This window comes from Furipterus horrens, unplaced genomic scaffold (assembly GCF_987537825.1).
Source record: "Furipterus horrens unplaced genomic scaffold, mFurHor1.1.pri manual_scaffold_3, whole genome shotgun sequence".
NCBI classification, from domain to species: Eukaryota; Metazoa; Chordata; class Mammalia; order Chiroptera; family Furipteridae; genus Furipterus; species Furipterus horrens.
This window is the reverse complement of record NW_028327173.1, coordinates 54,812,147-54,817,727: the sequence shown is the minus strand read 5'-3', so window position 1 is coordinate 54,817,727 and position 5,581 is coordinate 54,812,147.

The window sequence follows — 5,581 nt, the reverse complement described above, 5'->3', positions numbered from 1 at the left end:
AGAATCTAATTTAAATTGGTATAATACAGCTTGAGACATGCTTTTACTATTTTACTCATTCTTTTACTTCTTTATGCACTAAGTCTCACAATGCTATGAGGAAGGTACCCATTTTATAGATGGTGAAACTGAGACACAAAAATGAAGTAACATGTTCAAGTCACTAAGCTCGGAAATATCACAGCTGGGATTTAACCCAGAAAAAATGGCTCCATCGAGAGCAGGAGTTCTCAAAGTTCAGCTAGAATCACCTGTAGGGCCTATTAAATAGAATTTGCTGAGCCTCACTCCTAGTTTTCCATCTTTCAGGGCCACAGGTATCTGAGAAGTTGCATTTCTAACAAGCCTGCGCACGATGCTGATGTTGCTGGACTTGACTTTGAGATCTTTAAAAAGCTCACCATGTGATATTAATGCATGCAGTGTGAGAAGCACTGTTCTAGAAGATTCTCAGCCTGGGCTGCACATCAGAATCCACTGGGGAGCTTTAAAAAATCCTGACACCAGGCTGCAGTCCAGACCAGTTAGGGCCTCCAGGGAGCAGGATGAGGTACCAGTCCCTTTTAAAGCTCCCAGTACAGCTCAGGTAGAGAACCACTGCTTTAGAGACTACTCTCTTAGCTGAAGCATTATACCCTGCTCTTGATGTGGAGATAAGGGCTTCCATGCACACTACTACTACAATTACAAAACTAATGCTGGGATCATTGTTGTCACCTGAGAGGCAGTTTTAGGGTCCTACTCTATTCCTCTACAAGATGCTTATAAATGTCCTTCCTTTCATCACTGGGGCCTCTTCTGGAGGCAAATGCTGCTCACTCAATAGATTCTCTTGTTTTCAAATCTTAATCTCCATTTGCAAACTGTGAGACCTGTGCAGCTGAGCCTTGGGAGATTTGTGGTTGATTTAGCCTCTGGACAGCCATTATGTGTTAAGTGCCGCTCCTCAGTGGCAATTCCTAGCTCATGTGTCTCCTAAGGCTTAGTGTAAAATGGTTGTACTCCCTGAGCCATCAAGTCAATGGGACTTTTCTGAACTGAGCACCTCTAATGAGTAAGGTAATAGCTCCTCACTTGTCCGGTTCACACCTGAAAAACAAGTGCCTCAGCTGCTTCTCAGGGGTGAGGGAAGGGACAAATGAGTGTATATTCACCTTGACTCCCAACAGGTATGTCCATGGAAAGTCAGCATCTAATCAACAAGCATGGTTTGAAGAAAATCAATGAAGAGAAAATAAATTAGGTAAGGGTAGCCCAAGAAAAAGAGATGGAAAGGGACAGAGGTAGTTTCAATTATACCTTATTAGTATAGGTTATCATACATAACTTGCCTTGCTCTCATGAAGTAGAATCTAGTAGCAAAAAGAGGATAGGGCAAGCCTTTTCATTCCTATGCTACAGAAGAAAAATAAAGCTTTGAGATTTTTCTACCTTTTTGTTCTAAACGTTGTATTCTGTGCAATTTCTCAGAGCCATCTGCCAAGTCTCTTTAAAAATTTACCATTTGTCTAATCTTCTATTTAATGCATCCACTGAGCCTGTCTTTACAATTTTATTTTCATTTCTTAAAGTTGTACTTAGTCTTTAATACAGATCTACATATTCATTTTTGATGGCCACATTCTGCTTGCTAATTTTTTCCTACTTTTTGTCATTTCATTTTAAAATGTCTTTAAGTACATTCTATGTATTTCCTAATCCAAAACTGATTCTTCTCACATCTGGTATTTGTGGTGTTCTGAATGTATAGTTTGTTATTTCTGCTGAGTTTCATTCATGATGATTTTGTTACGAAACAGGGGACCTGGCCCTGGGCCTAAGGCCAGCTGGTCGTGTGTGGGTTCTTGACTTCACATAGGAAATATTTCACAACATGAGTCCAGGTGACTACGAGGATATGTTTATTAAAGCTGGGGTCACTGAAACAAGGAAGGGCTTAGCATAGAAGAAGCAACAGGAGAGCCTAGGCTGGGCTGCTATAGCCCACTGGGAAGTCAGAGAAAAGGGGGCCTCGGGGACAGGTTCAGGGGATTAGCTTGGGATGAGATGCTGCTGCCCATTACTCCCTGGTTGCAAGTCTCAGGGTCCCTTAATGTTTAGGAGACAGTGGGGGAAGAAGAGGGGAAAGGGAAGGGTATGGCCTGCTCCCCAAAGAGAGAACACTGAAACTGGGTCCATTTTCTTGAGACTTTTATCTCTCCCTTGCAGGCAGGAATTTTAGGGGAGGTTTCTGGGGAAGAGTGTGGGCTTTACTGATTGGTCAGTGCCAGGGCAGGATGTCCTTAGTCTTTGCAGCTGGTTCTGGCTTCCCCAACCTGGTTTTGCTGCTTTTCTGGGCCTGGAACTGAAACAAAACTGAGGCCTAGATGTTATCTCTAGAGAAGTGACCCTCTGCACCTGGCTGTAAATTTCTTGGCCATTTTGGTCTGCTATCTATCTCAGTTTCCCTATTCCACTTGTCCTGGCTTACTGGCTTGTCTTGGTTTGTTTCTAATTTATTTGTGAGTGTTGAGTTAATCTTAATTTCTGAAAACTCCTTTCAGAGTCAGTTTAATGTACCAATCTTCAATAAATCTTTCCTTCATTATTGGCTCAAGGCTGAATCTCCAGTTTTAGTAATAATATCCCATTGCCCACAGGGCAACCTTGCTTCTCCCTCGTGCTCACCCAGATCAATGATAGTTTTTAGCTCACCTTAAAAAAAGAAAACTTTCCTCATTCCCTGAAAGTTCAGCAATAAAATAAAAATTGAAGTTTCATGCAGGACTTACTCATATTGTAGTGGGAAGACTGTTCAAAGTATCAAGCTCCTATGTTAGAAAAGACATACTTTTAACATAATCTTCCAAATAATTACATCATTTGATAGTAAAGTAAGAGAATTTTTTTCAAATATTCATAATTTCAAGTTCCAAGAATTAGATCTACTTTGACTTTGAAGATACCAGCACTGAAACTAAATTTTTCCACAACTACAGCTTCTTCAATGATGGTGTTTAACACAGTTGCCTTAAAATGGTTGTGAAGAGATTTTAACATCACAATGCACTTGTTATTGGCACTTAACATTGTAATGCTCTTTTTAGTGGCATTTAAAATTGTAATGCTCTTGTTAGTAGTAGTTCTTCCCTTATTTCATCTTCAAGGAAGAGTTCACATGTGGGTCAAGGAAACCACTAGGTTGTATGAAATTTTAGAGTAAAGGAACAAAGAATTCAAGTATTCTATTTTCTGAGTACCTAATTTTCAATTCTTTCACTCTTGTAACCTCTCCACTTCAGCTGGTAAAATAAGGTGGGCTCAGGGCCCCTTTTAACATAGAGGTGAGTAACAGTCCCCATTAGAAAGGGGCTTAGACCAATGTCAGTTTCTGAGTTTTGATATTTTCCTATAGTTAGTTATGCAAGATGTTCCTTTAAAGAAAAACTGAATGAATATATTGTACACAGGACCTCTCTGCACATCATCGGCAGCCGTCCGTCTCGAGAGACGATGGCGTAGCTTCTTGAGAGTCTATCTGCACCGCCGAGAATGGTTGTGCAGTCCGACTCGGGAGTGACAATCCCTGCCGCACTTGTTACAGGTGAAGGCAGATGGCCGTTGTTGCTGCTGTTGACGCTGCTTCCACCTCGATCTTTTCTGGACCGCCTCCTCGTTGCGCGCAGCCTCTGCGCGTGACGTACCTTGCCTGACCGCGAGCCTCCAGGCTAGGCGGTCGTCTGCTTGAACTTCCCATGTGTTGAGATTGATGGAGCATTGTGTCATGTCCTTTTTGCAGATGTCTTTGAACCGCAGTTTTGGGTGTCCTGTCATCCTCTGGCCTTCTGCTAGCTCGCCGTAGAGGAGGTCTTTGGGAATACGGCCTGCATCCATTCCTTTGACATGGCCGAGCCACCTGAGGCGTCTCTCACTAAGAACTGCATGCAAACTGCTCATGTTGGCTCGCTTCAGCACCTCGGTGTTGGGGACCTTATCCTGCCAGGCGACATGCAGGACGCGTCGCAGGCACCTCATGTGGAAGCTGTTGAGTTTCCTTTCATGCCTTGTGTAGGTGGTCCACGTCTCGCTGCCGTAGAGGAGAGTGCTGAGAACGCAGGCTTGGTAGATGCGCAGTCTGGTTTTCTCAGTGAGGCTGGAATTGTTCCACGCTCGCCAGTTCAGTTTGGCCATAACTGTGGCTGCCCTGGCGATTCTCCAATTGACCTCCAAGTCAACTGACAGAGAGCTCGAGATGGTGGACCCAAGGTAAGTGAAGTCGTTGACAACCTCCAGGGTGTATCCGTCGATGGTGATGCATGGGGGCGTCCCCGTGCCTTGAGCCATAACGTTCGTCTTCGTCAGGCTGATGGCTAGTCCGAACTCCTTGCATGCGTGGGAAAGGCAAGTGACTAGCTGCTGGAGTCCCTCTTCGGAGTGTGATGTCAAGGCTGCGTCGTCGGCGAAGAGCATCTGACGGATGAGCACCTCTTTGACTTTGGTCTTGGCTCGTAGACGGGCCAGGTTGTAGAGCTTGCCATCAGATCTGGTGTGAATGAAGACACCCTCGCTGCAGTCCTTAAAGGCGTATTGGAGGAGCATGGAGAAGAAGATTCCGAACAGCATAGGCGCGAGGACGCAGCCCTGCTTTACTTCGCTGCTGACTGGGAAGGCCTCAGAGGTTGCGCCGTTGTAGGACACCGTGCTGTGCATGTTGTCGTGAAAGGACATGACCACAGCAAGCAGATGTGGTGGACAGCCAATCTTCCGTAGCAAGCTGAAGAGTCCGCTTCAACTGACCAGATCAAACGCCTTCGTGAGGTCGATAAAGGCGAGGTAGAGTGGTTTATGCTGCTCGTGACACTTCTCCTGCAGCTGGCGTAAGGAGAAGATCATGTCCACTGTTGATCGGCCAGCTCTGAAGCCACACTGGGACTCTGGGTAGACGCGGGAAGCAAGGGTCTGCAGGCGGGCAAGAGCGACCCGGGCGAATACTTTGCCGACGACGCTGAGGAGAGAGATGCCCCGGTAGTTGTTGCAGTCGCTGCAGTCTCCTTTGTTCTTGTACATGGTGATAATGTTGGCATCTCTCATATCCTGGGGGATGTAACCCTCCTTCCAGCAGAGACAGAGTAGATGGTGGAGCGGCTGTAGCAGGACTGGTTTCCCGCTCTTTAGGATTTCTGGAGGGATTCCGTCGCTTCCTGGTGCTTTCCCGCAAGCGAGGCGGTCGATGGCTTTGCCGAGCTCTGCCGCAGTAGGTGGGGTGTCTAGCTCCTCCATGACTGGTAGGTCTGGGATGGCGTTAAGAGCAGTGTCTGTTACGGTGTTCCTCGTCGCGTACAGCTCGAGGTAGTGCTCGGTCCACCGCCGCATTTGCTGTTCCTGGTCAGTGATGACCTCACCTGTCTTGGACTTAAGGGGGGCGATCTTGGAGGGGATTGGGCCTGTTGCCTTCTTGATACCCTCATACATTCCTTGTGCGTTGCCTATATCGGCGGCTTCCTGGATGCTTCTGCACAGGTTTAGCCAATAGGTGTTGGCACAGTGGCGGGCGGTCTTCTGGACTTTGTTCCTGGCAGCCCTCTCTGCACATCATCTTGCA